Source organism: Dysidea avara, chromosome 3 (genome assembly GCF_963678975.1).
Source record: "Dysidea avara chromosome 3, odDysAvar1.4, whole genome shotgun sequence".
NCBI classification, from domain to species: domain Eukaryota; kingdom Metazoa; phylum Porifera; class Demospongiae; order Dictyoceratida; family Dysideidae; genus Dysidea; species Dysidea avara.
Genome location: NC_089274.1, coordinates 4,733,829 through 4,747,384, shown reverse-complemented (window position 1 = coordinate 4,747,384; position 13,556 = coordinate 4,733,829). Strand labels below are relative to the sequence as shown.

The 13,556-nt window shown below is 37.0% G+C and overlaps 1 protein-coding gene across 2 annotated transcripts in view; it reads right to left on the bottom strand.

Annotated features, from left to right (window-relative positions):
* The window catches only part of LOC136251669 (uncharacterized), a 29,290-nt gene that overhangs the window by 15,085 nt on the left and 649 nt on the right, over positions 1–13,556 (bottom strand). The window lies entirely within an intron of this gene.

Below are 13,556 nucleotides of genomic sequence, written 5' to 3'. Positions count from 1 at the left end.
ATCAAATTTCTTTCATATACTGTTATCCTCTTCTCTTATATAGGGAATCAAGCAAGCTGTGATTGTGACATTCAATATTAATACATCAACAGTAGTTTTTTTTTTTTTTTACTTTTGTAAATGTAGCAATTATAATTAAAACAATAATAAAATCAAACTACTGTTTGATGTATTAAACTTGAATCCTACAATCACAGTTTGTTTAGCAACATTCAATCCCACAATCACAGTTTACTTGGTTCCTTATATAAGAGAAGGGTATAGCAACTAAAGATTTTGCTAACTAGGTGAGTCTACATAACATATTAGTTATATCACGGACACTCGTACTTTGCCTGTATATACGCACTCGTGCCTGCGATATAACTATTACATATATCAAGACACACGGTAGTGTGTCGTACGGCCCAATTGCAAGAAGTCGGCGCGCAACACCCGTGAGTATATTGACAGGAAGAAAACGTACTTCCGTAGCTCTGTGCTGCCTTGATGAAACAAGACGATTTTTGCTGTGGACACTTCCTCCAACTTCAGCACTCCACATTCCAAATTTGAGCGAAATCGCTTCAAGCGTTTCCGAGATATGCGACTTCACAAATTGGCTTTGTTTCTTCGTTTTTTTCTTCTTATTTTTCTTCCTTCCTCTTTTCGCTCACTTACAAAAACTGCTATAAAAACGAACGCCATATCCGATCGCGGCCGCGATCGCCTTGAAATTTGGCACACAGAGGGGGGTACAAAGGCGCATCTCGGTACCAACTTTGGCAGGAATACGATAAACAAGCAAAGAGTTATGAACGATTATTCATGAAACTGAATATCACCAATATGTTGTCACGCCTACAGGGTAAACCGCGTATGGGAAGAAGCTGAAAATCGGTGGGTGAATAGGCTAACTACTGAACCTCAAACTTTTGTGGTTTGAAAGAAATCGAGCTAAAAACCTGGAAGATACAACGAAAAAACCAACAGTGTTTAAAAACTACGCAATCGAGATTAGCTAATAAAAAACGACTGCTTTCCACGCCTACCAGATAAACCGCTTTGGGTAATGCTTTGAAAATCGCTGTATGGATGAAGTAATCATCTTAGAAAGGCTCTTCAATGGTGTAGAAGAATCAGACATAAAGCCACGGAGTTGTAACACGAAATCCAACTTGGTGTAGCAAGTGCGAGATTGAGATACTCTAATAGAGCAGTCACTAATAGAGCAGTCACCCTGAAGAGAATTCAAGAGATTAGCTAGAAACAAGTAACCTGTACAGAGATCAGCTACAAAGAAACCACCATGTAGAGAGTTCAGTTACAAACAAATCGCCCTGTAGAGAGATCAGCTAGAAGAAGTTACCTTGCAGAGAGTTCAGCTACAAAGAAACCATCATGTAGAGAGTTCAGCTGCAAACAAACCACATGTAGAGAGTTCAGCTACAAACAAATCTCCCTGTAGAGAGATCAGCTAGAAGAAGTATATACTCTTAGAGAGTTCAGCTACAAACAAATCACCATGTAGGAAGATCAGCCAGAAGAAGTCACCTTGGAGAGAGTTTAGTTACAAAGAAACCACTATGTAGAGAGTTCAGCTACAAACTAGTGACCTTGTAGAGACATCAGCTAGAAGAAGTTACCTTGTAGAGAGTTCAGCTACAAAGAAACCATTCTGTAAAAAGCTCAGCTGCAAACAAATCACCTGTACAGAATTCAGCACAGACAAATCACTCTGTAGAAAGATCAGCTAGAAGGAGCTGCCTTGTAGAGAGTTCAGTTACAAAGAAATCACCATGTAGAGAATTCAGCTACAAACTAGTAACCCTGTAGAGACATCAGCTTGAAGAAGTTACCTTGTAAAGAGTTCAGCTACAAAGAAACCATTCTGTAAAGAGCTCAGCTGCAAACAAATCACCAATACCGTATAGAGGGAAACTTTGGCGGGGGAAAACTTTGGCGAATTTGCTACAAATTCGCCAAAGTTTAACCCGCCAATTGCTCATAGCACCTGAGATTAGCATCTTTATAGCTATGGATTGAGCTTGAATTCGCCAAAGTTTATTTCGCCAAATGCGATTTAGCTTGCCACTCGCCAAAGTTTACCCCCACCAAAGTTTCCCTCTATACGGTATACAGAATTCAGCTACAAACAAATCTCCCTGTAGAGAGATCAGCTAGAAGAAGTTACCTTGTAGATAGTTCAGCTACAAACAAATCACCCTGTAGAAAGATCAACTAGAAGAAGTCACCTTGTAGAGAGTTCAGCTACAAACAAACCACCCTGTAGAGAGATCAGCTAGAAGAAATTACGTTGTAGAGAGTTCAGCTACAAAGAAACCACCATGTAGAGAGTTCAGCTGCAAAGAAATCACCCTGTAGAAAATTCAGCCACAAACAAATTGCCCTGTAGAAAGATCAGTTAGAAGAAGTTACCTTGTAGATAGTTCAGCTACAAAATAATCATTCTGTAAAGAGCTCAGCTGCAAACAAATCACCTGTACAGAATTCAGCTACAAACAAATCACCCTGTAAAGAGATCAGCTAGAGGAAGTTACCTTGTAGATCGTTCAGCTACAAACAATTCACCCTGTAGAGAGAGAAGCTAGATATAGCAAAAAAGATGTGAAATCCAAGGTGGCAGCCAAGGGTCTTGGCACAAAAATTCACCTGAATTGTCATTATTAAAATTTTTACCATTAACCTACCATCACAGCCATTTCTTGGCCGCCACCTTGGATTTCACATCTTTTTTCACCATAGCCTTTTTGAGGGCCGCACTCTTTTTTTACAGCTTGGCTGTTTTGGATTAGATATTATTATTATATATATAACTACATTATTTCAGTGATTATTGAACTACCTTTATATTTGCTTATTTCAATGAATATGCTAATACTTTACCAGAAGACTAAAAAAGATAATGTAGAGTATCACAACAATAGCATAACTACGTCACTGCTAGGGTTTCCACTCTAAATAGGAAAGTGCCTTTTTATTCAGTATTATTACAGAGATTTTTACACAGATTAACTTTAAGATAAACAAAAAAAGTGCTATATAATTCATTCAGTGTTTAGGACCTAACATGTAAAAGTACCCATAAAGTGGTCATGTTACCAAACAGCCAACCTACTCAAAACTTTATTGCAGCTAGAACCAGTATAGGTTGATCTAATACACAATAATATTATTATTAAAAGTTACATAGTTTATCATCAAAGCTTTTTTAAAAAAGCATGAAAGGGCAGGCAGCCATTGATTCAGTTAAAAGCAATATACTTCAAAAGTCACTACACTGTTAAAAATAGGGTGTAATCCAGTCACCTTTAGAGGAGTTCTAACTGCTGTTTAAATTAAACTCCTTTGAAGGGAGTTGTAGTACTCCCCAGGGGTGCTCTAGGAGCAACTAAAAGGTGTTACAAAGGCGTTACAATACTCCCTAAGGGTGTTCTAGGAATAGCTATAAAGGCGTCACAGTACACTTTAAAGGTGTTCTAGTGCTCTCCATGGTGGCATTTTGTTGAAAAGAAATGTAGGCTTGCTATAACATTCCGGTAACCTTCATGTTGATTTCACTTTATACGCAATGATTAACAACAACAAACCACATTAGCAGTACACAATTATATTTTTGCGACACTTTTATACTTATCACATGATTGTTTCCAAGTCACTCTTATAGAAGTTAACAAAATGTATTTATAACCTAATTTTTAATAGAAGCATCCGATTGTGGGTTTCAATATACCAAGGTGTAGGCAAACACCCTTACAGTGGCTTAGCTATTATGGGGAATAAAGTGACATTTGTGGTGTTCAATAACACCCCTAGTGCTACAGTACTCCCTTAGGGTGTTGTAAATACCATGGGTGTACATGAACACCTTTACGATGGGTGCACCTGTAACACCTCATTTTAACAGTGTACTGAATTGTATTTCAGCTGAATTTACACCCATATAATTATGCAAAAGTGATAATATAGCTATGCCACTTTCAGTTACTGCCAATTATATAACTAATGCATAAGTGCATAATTATGTAATGCATCACTACTAGCTACTTAATGCTTACAGCACCGGTTGCTGTCAGACCATCAGCATCTGACTGTTGTGGTGTGAATCAAGAGTTACTGATCATGAGCAACATAGACTATTATTGTTCTCACATCAGTTATATATACTGGTTAATAAGCATACAATAATATTATAGGGTCATTCCATACTAAATCAACAAAAAAAATCTGGACCCCTTTCGATTTTCGTGAAATTTGACACAAACATATACCCTTTCAAGAGACTTTCTCACACCAAAATTTTGCTCATTTCATTGGTCTCCCTTTAAGTTATGACCACTCAAAGTTTCTGCTCAAATTTTTATTTTGCTTACAACATCTTCAATAAAATGGCAATAATGTTTTATAATTACTTAAAGGAAAAGGTCAAACCACAAAAATGTAGTTTTTTCCTTCGATCTTAAGGTTACGGGATACTGTAAACCCCACATGTACATTATCAATCATTTTTCATGATTAGGAGTTTGATTTTTCTTAATGCATTGTTATCAAATATTTATGCATTCTTAACTTCTCATTAATCGACATGGAATTCAAATGTTGTTATGGAAACATGAGTTGTTCCCATGTCAATTAGTGAAAACTATGAACCAAAAATCAGACCAATGAAGAACCATGAGAACTTACTAACAATTCTAAGGTTTGAAGAACATCACTTGTGAGAGACTGACAAGAGAATTTGTGAATAATGTGCCTAAATCAAGACACTGTGATCACAAAATTAATTTTTAAACTGATATCACAAGCACTAGAAACATTATTTCTAACAAATGGCTCCATCAGGACCTAGACAAGAAGCCAAACTAGTAGTCTGTTTATGCAAAATGTTAACAACTAGTTTGACAGTCCTGATTTTTGGTTCAGTAAAATATCGCCATTAATCAACAAAACTGTGCATGCGCTTACAGGTGCGCCAGTTGCTAAGTGTATTGTTTCTATGTTATCTTGTACTGTTACGTGTGTTTTCTTGTACCTTGTACCTGTCCAGTCAGCATGCTATGATTCTCCCAACAATGTAAACCTGTTACCAGCTGATACACAGCACAACAACACAAAGCCCGCATTTTTGGTTGACAGTCACTCAGTATCCCGTAACCTTAATTTTCAAAAATATATATTCTTTAATTAAATTTATTTTTGGTTTACGTGTTGCTCTAATACTTATCATTCATCACTGTGAGTTTAAAGTTGAAATCAATAGAAGATCATGAGTTATAAGTGTTAATGTGTAGCCTTGTAATTATTGTTGTTTGTATGGTTCAAGTATGCAAAGATGCAATACCAATTGCAAGTAACTTTATATAATACTATGTCACAATAATTTTATACATTGTTGGTTTGTAAGTAAAGTTAATTTGTTCATGTTTTATAAAAAAAAAACAGTAAAAGCTTATACTTAAATACATATACTCAAGTAATTTACCCCTTATTAAGGTTTTATAATTATATTGTTTCTGATTATGACACCAAGTCTATTATATAGTAGTGAAATATTGAACTTGATGAAATTTTGACTAGTTACAGTAACTGCTACTGCTACTGTTAGCATTTAATGCTGATTGTTGATATGCAAGTACACCTGTATGTATTTTGATACACAAAGTTAATGTAGCTATAGTGGAAACTGTCTAAGCCAGTCAGGGTCAATTTTTTTGGCCTTAATATGCAGGTGGCTATTTATATAGTTTGATGAGTATACATGTCTTACTAGAACAATTTAAAGTTGGCCCTTAATAGAAAGGTGGCCTTTCACTACAGATGACCGCTAAGACAAGTTCCACTGTAATTAGAAACACTTACAAATAAAACATAATGTTATGTAGCTGCATTCTTTGTTCTTAACACAGGCATGAATGTTTTAATATTGTAATCTACTAGAGCTTTTCTAACAAGTAGTAATGAATGACTGATGCAGTATTAACAGTCTTTTTAACTTGCACCTTCAAAAATTCAACTGTGTACTGATATCAATGCATCAGATTTCACTGCATATCAAAGTTACATGTGAATGATTGTAGAGACCATCATGCAATATGCACCACTTTCAGTCTCAACTTTTACTATAACACTCTGAAGTTAATTGCCTTGACCCTTTCTTTAATCGATTATTGATGTATTTCACTTAAAGCTATAAATATGTATCAGTGTGCAATTGCTGTAGTGAACCTTTGTACGATGTAATTTCAATGGAACATTTTTATGATTCTACAACTCTCAATTATAGAATCAAATTATGAGCTACATTGCTATATCCAAGTAGTTTCATCATGATACAGTTGATGTATGGAGTTTAAGCCAATTACTTTAGGGCCAAAATTTCTGGGCCTTAATGTGCAGATAGCTGCTTAATACATTTGCATAAGTGCATAGCAACAATTTAAAATTGGCCCTTATGGAGTGGTGGCCTTTCTATACAAGTGGCCACTTTCCACTCTATTCCATCAAATTTTTGACGAGTAAGACAATTATGCATAGTGGTTTTAGAGGTGTACACTTTTCCAGCAAAGGCATTGTTTATAGGTACAAACATATAAAGGTGGCCTTTAAGTGGTCAGTAGTAGGTTTGCCCTTTCAATGTATGATTCAAAAGTGATATACAGTGTAACATATCTTAGCGGCTACCTTAAATGCCACCTTTTTATAAGGGTGGCCAACTTAAAATAGGATATTTCTGCTCTAATGCAACTATATGAAGCAGCTATCTAGGTATTAAGACCAAGAAGCTTTGAATATCACTAAGACATGTCATTTCGATTCCACTTTACATGTACATATGTATGAATAACTGTGTCATTTGCATCCATTATACACACGTATAAGATTGGAAACTATCATCATAATCTGTGGCCGAATATTATTATTATACAGTATGTAAAATGAAAATAGATTGGAATATCATTAGTTGTACAGTAAATCCCTTATAAATATAGCTACCTCTATAATAAGACCACCTTGTTATAATGGCCAGTACTAGCCACTTCTATTTTATAGGACACTGCATGAACTCGCAGCAAAAACATAAGCAGTGATTCCTATATTAGGCAGCCAAATTATTGCTCGAACTTTCTTAGCTTTAAAAGTGGTTCTGTTAGTATGGTTTCACTGTAGTGAGCCCTTGTCAATACAAACCCCAACTATTTTAATGCATAAAATGATTTGTGACATACTAAGAATAAGTTTACTTGCAATTGGTATTGGAAATTACACAGTAAATATACCATACAAACAGCAGTAATTACAAGGCTACACATTAACACTTATAACTCATGATCTACTATTGATTCCAACTTTGAACTCACAGTGATGAATGATAGGTATTAGAGTAACATGTAAACCAAAAATAAATTTAATTAAATAATATATATATATATATATATGAAAATTAAGATCAAAGGAAAAAGCTACATTTTTGTGGTTTGATCTTTTCCTTTGAGCAATTATAAAACATTATACATCACCTAAACGAGAATTTAATAAGGATTTCACAAATCTGACCCAATAGCTTTTACATGAATTGCAAGCAAAGTTATGGCCATTTTATTGAAGATGTGTAAGCAAAATAAAATTTTGAGCAGAAACTTTGAGTGGTCATAACTTAAAGGGAGACCAATGAAATGAACCAAATTTTGGTATGAAAAAGTTTCTTGATAGGGTCAGCGTTTGTGTCAAGTTTCACAAAAATCGAAAGGGGTTAGAATTTTTTTTTTTTTTTTTGATTTGGTATGGAATGACCCTATAGTTAATTGTTTTACAATGCATGCAGTCTGACTCAACTGTGCCCAACTGCTTTATTAGATTATTAGAGTATTGTATTAGAGTATCTTTAGAGTATCTCAACCTTAAAAATCCAAAGTACATGGGAACTTCACCTATGCATAAGCTATAGCTAGCACTATTATTGTGTAATCTGTATAGTTACACATTAACTAATTCAATATTATATCACGTGGTAGCTAGCTAACATAATGAACAATCAAAATTTGGAACAAACTTGAAATGTGGCAATGAAAGGCTGTACATTTGACTTTTACATCTTGTTACTTGTAGTGCCATGGCATGGAAGAGTGCAGCTGACCTTTGGTCACGTAAGCACAACAGATCTCAACAACATTTCTTTGGGTCCACATAGCTATTAAAACTAAGCTGATATAATATAAGCTGAAATGGTTCAATAGCACTTCATTGTTTCTAGGTCAGCCTGGTCTGTATGATAATCATTAGAAAAGATGAACAGGCATCAGGTTCCTAGTATGCAGTGGAAATCAAATCTTGACTTATATGTTCTTCCTCTGCTGCTGATCGTGAATTTCACAGGGGCGGGTCCATGCAAAGAGGTTCGATAGCTACTGCGGTAACTATTTGCGCCTGTGGTTATCAAGACACACGGTAGTGTGTCGTGCGGCCCAAGAAGCCGGAGCACAACCCCGTGAGTATATTGACAGGAAGAAAGAAAACGCAATTTTCGCACCTCCGTAGCTCTGTGCTGCCTTGATGAAACAAGACAAATTTTGCTGTGTACATTCCCTCCAACTTCAGTACTCCACATTCCAAATTTGAGCGAAATCGCTTCAGGCATTCCTGAGATATGCGACTTCAAAAATTGGCTTAGTTTCTTCGTTTTTTTCTTCTTATTTTTCTTCCTCTTTTCGCACACTTACAAAAACTGCTATAAAACGCGAACGCGTTATCCGATTGCCTTGAAATTTGGCACACAGAAGGGGGGTATAAAGGCGCATCTCTGTACCAACTTTGGCTGGAATACCATAAACAGGCAAAGAGTTATGAGCGATTATGCACGAAAAATAACACCAATATGTTGTCACGCCTACAGGGTAAACCGCGTATGGGAAGAAGCTGAAAATCGGTGGGTGAATAGGTTAACTATTGAACCTCAAACCTTTTGTGGTTTGAAAGACATCGAGCTAAAAACCAGGAAAATACAGCGAAAAAATCAACAGTGTGTAACAATTACGCAATCGAGATTAGCTAATTTTTATTATTATTATTATTATTATTATGCTTGCCACGCCTACCAGATAAACCACTTGGGGTAATGCTTTGAAAATCGCTGTACAGATGGAGTTATCATCTTAGAAAGGCTCTTCAATGGTGTAGAAGAATCAGACTTAAAGCCACGGAGTTATAACACGAAATCCAACTTGGTGTAGCAAGTGCGAGATCGAGATACTCTAATAGAGCAGTCATCCTAATAGAGCAGTCACCCTGAAGAGAATTCAAGAGATCAGTTAGAAATAAGTAACCTGTATAGAGATCAGCTACAAACAAATCACCCTGTAGAGAGTTCAGCTACAAACAATTCACCCTGTTCAGACATCAGTTAGAAGAAGTTTTCTTGTAGAGAGTTCAGTTACAAACAAATCACCCTGTTGAAAGATCAGCTAGAAGATGTCACCTTATAGATAGTTCAGTTACAAAGAAACCACCATGTAGAGAATTCAGCTACAAACTAGTGACCCTGTAGATACATCAGCTAGAAGAAGTTACCTTGTGGAGAGTTCAGCTACAAAGAAACCATTCTGTAAAGAGCTCAGCTGCAAACAAATCACCTATACAGAATTCAGCTACAAACAAATCACCCTGTAGAGAGATCAGCTAGAAGAAGTTACCTTGTAGATAGTTCAGCTACGAACAAATCATCCTGTAGAGAGATCAGCTAGAAGAAGTTACCTTGTAGATAGTTCGGCTACAAACAATTCACCCTGTACAGAGCTCAGTTAAAAGAGGTTTCCTTGTATAGAGTTCAGCTACAGACAAATCACCCTGTAGAGAGATCAGTTAGAAGAAGTTACCTTGTAAATCGTTCAGCTACAAACAATTCACCCTGTAAAGAGATCAGCTAGAAGAAGTTACCTTGTAGAGAGTTCAGCTACAAAGAAACCATCATGTAGAGAATTCAGCCGCAAACAAATCGTGTATAGAGAGTTCAGCTACAAACAAATCTCCCTGTAGAGAGATCAGCTAGAAGAAGTTTCCTTGTAGAGAGTTCTGCTACAAACAAATCACCCTGTAGAAAGATCAGCTAGAAGAAATCACCTTGTAGAGAGTTCAGCTTCAAAGAAACAATCATGTGAGAGTTCAGGTAAAAACAAATTGTCCTGTAGAGAGATCAGCTAGAAGAAGTTACCTTGTAGAGAGTTCAGCTACAAAGAAACCATCATGTAGATAGTTCAGGTACAAACAAATCACCCTGTAGAAAGATCAGCTATAGAAGAAATCACCTTGTAGAGAGTTCAGCTACAAAGAAACTATCATGTAGAGAGTTCAACTACAAACAAATCACCCTGTAGAAAGATGAGCTATAGAAGAAATCACCTTGTAGAGAGTTCAGCTACAAAGAAACCATCATGTAGAGAGTTCAGCTACAAACAAATCGGCCTGTAGAGAGATCAGCTAGAAGAAATTACCTTGTAGAGAGTTCAGCTACAAAGAAACCATCATGTAGACAGTTCAGCTGCAAACAAATCACCTGTAGAGAGTTAAGCTACAAACAAATCTCCCTGTAGAGAGAGATCAGCTAGAAGAAGTCACCTTGCAGGGAGTTCAGTTACAAAGAAATAAACCATGTAGAGAGTTCAGCTGCAAACAAATCACCTGTAGAGAGTTCAGCTAGAAACAAGTCACCCTGTAGAGAGATCAGCTAGAAACAAGTCACCTTGTAGAGAGTTCAGCTAGAAGAAGTCACATTGTAGAGCTACAAAGAAACTACCATGTAGAGTTCAGCTGCAAACAAATCACCCTGTAGAGAACTCAGCTACAAACAAATCGCCCTGTAGAAAGATTAGCTAGAAGAAGTTACCTTATAGGGAGTTCAGCTATGAACAGATCACCCTGTAGAGAGTTCAGCTACAAACAAATCACCCTGTAGAGAGTTCAGCTACAAACAAATCACCCTGTAGAGAGTTCAGTTACAAAGAAACCACCATGTAGAGAGTTCAGCTGCAAAAAAAATCAATCACTCTGTTGAGAGTTCAGCTAGAAGAAGTCACCTTGTAGAGAGTTAAGCTGCAAATAAATCACCCTGTAGAGAATTCAGCTACAAACAAATCACCCTGTAGAAAGATCAGTTAGAAGAAGTTACCTTGTAGAGAGTTCAGCTACAAAGAAACCACCATGTAGAGAGTTCAGCTGCAAACAAATCACCTGTAGAGAGTTCAGCTAGAAATAAGTCACCCTGTAGAGAGATCAGCTAAAAACAAGTCACCCTGTAGAGAGTTCAGCTAGAAGAAGTCACATTGTAGAGAGTTCAGCTACAAAGAAACTACCATGTAGAGAGTTCAGCTGCAAACAAATCATCCTGTAGAGAGTTCAGCTAGAAGAAGTCACCTTTTAGAGAGTTCAGCTACAAAGCAACCACCATGTAAAGAGTTCAGCTGCAAAAAACTCAATCACCTTGTAGAAAGATCGGCTAGAAGAAGTTACCTTGTAGAGAGTTCAGCTACAAAGAAACCACCATGTAGAGAGTTCAGCTACAAAGAAACCACCATGTAGAGAGTTCAGCTGCAAACAAATCACCTATAGAGAGTTCAGCTAGAAACAAGTCACCCTGTAGAGAGTTCAGCTAGAAGAAGTCACATTGTAGAGAGTTCAGCTACAATGAAACTCCCATGTAGAGAGTTCAGCTGCAAACAAATCACCCTGTAGAGAACTCAGCTACAAACAAATATGCAGTGTAAAAAGATCAGCTAGAAGAAGTTACCTTGTAGAGAGTGCAGCTACAACGAAACCACCATGTAGAGAGTTCAGCTACAAACAAATCGCCTGTAGAGAGTTCAGCTAGAAACAAGTCACCCTGTAGAGAGATCAGCTAGAAACAAGTCACCTTGTAGAGAGTTCAGCTAGAAGAAGTCACGTTGTAGAGAGTTCAGCTACAAAGAAACCACCATTTAGAGAGTTCAGCTGCAAACAAATCACCCAGTAGAAAGTTCAGCTATGAACAGATCACCCTGTTGAGAGTTCAGTTAGAAACAAGGAATCCTGTAGAGAGATCACCTAGAAGTATCGCCTTGTAGAGAGTTCAGCTACAAACAAATCACCTGTAGAGAGTTCAGCTACAAACAAATCACCCTGTAGAGAGATCAGCTAGAAGTAGTCACCTTGTAGAGGGTTCAGCTATAAAGAAACCACCATGTAGAGAATTCAGCTGCAAACAAACACCCTGTAGAGAACTCAGCTACAAACAAATCGCCCTGTAGAAAGATCAGCTAGAAGAAGTTACCTTGTAGGGATTTCAGCTACAAACAAATCACCCTGTAGAGAGTTCAGTTACAAAGAAACCATTCTGTAAACAGCTCAGCTGCAAACAAGTCACTTGTACAGAATTCAGCTACAAACAAATCACCCTGTAGAGAGATCAGCTAGAAGAAATTACCTTGTAGATAGTTCAGCTACAAACAAATCACCCTGTAGAAAGATCAGTTAGAAGAAGTTACCTTGGAGAAAGTTCAGCTACAAAGAAACCATTTTGTAAAGAGCTCAGCTGCAAACAAATCACCTGTACAGAATTCAACTACGAACAAATCACCCTGTAGAGAGATCAGCTATAAGAAGTTACCTTGTAGATAGTTCAGCTACAAACAAATCTCCCTGTAGAGAGATCAGCTAGAAGAAATTACCTTGTAGAGAGTTCAGCTACAAAGAAACCACCATGTAGAGAGTTCAGCTGCAAAGAAATCACCCTGTAGAAAATTCTGCCAGAAACAAATTGCCCTGTAGAAAGATCAGTTAGAAGAAGTTACCTTTTAGAGAGTTCAGCTACAAAGAAACCATTCTGTAAAGAGCTCAGCTGCAAACAAATCACCTATACAGAATTCAGCTACAAACACATCACCCTGTAGAGAGATCAGCTAGAAGGAGTTACCTTGTAGATCGTTCAGCTACAAACAATTCACCCTGTAGAGAGAGCAATTAGAAGAAGTCACCTTGTAGAGTGTTCAGTTACAAAGAAACCACCATGGAGATTTCTGTAATCAATATAATATTATTAATTGTGACCGGATTTGCGAAAAGGGGTCTTCCACACACATCCAATTCTGTAACCGTTGGAGACCATAACTCAGTGTTCAAGTAACATATTAACCTGAAAATTTCACCATGTATTCAGCTATAGTGGTGCTCACCACTGCCCAAAATTCAAGGCAATAGCTCTTTCCAATCTGAAGTTATCAATTGTCAAAGTTGGCAAATTGGATGTGTGTGGAAGACCCCTTTTCGCAAATCCGGTCACATATGTATTATACAGTATATATAATTTATACATTTACTGATAAAATATTTAAAGTACATCTACTTCATCTTTTCTTCTTCCTGTAGTAAAGAAAAAAACATAGGTTAAAAAAGTCCCAAAGCTGGCCATAGGCCGGCTTTGGGGTATACAAATACAAAAAGAAATGAAATCTAATCCAAAACAGCCAAGCTGTAAAAAAAGTGTGCGGCCCTCAGAAAGGCTATGGTGAAAAAAGATGTGAAATCCAAGGTGG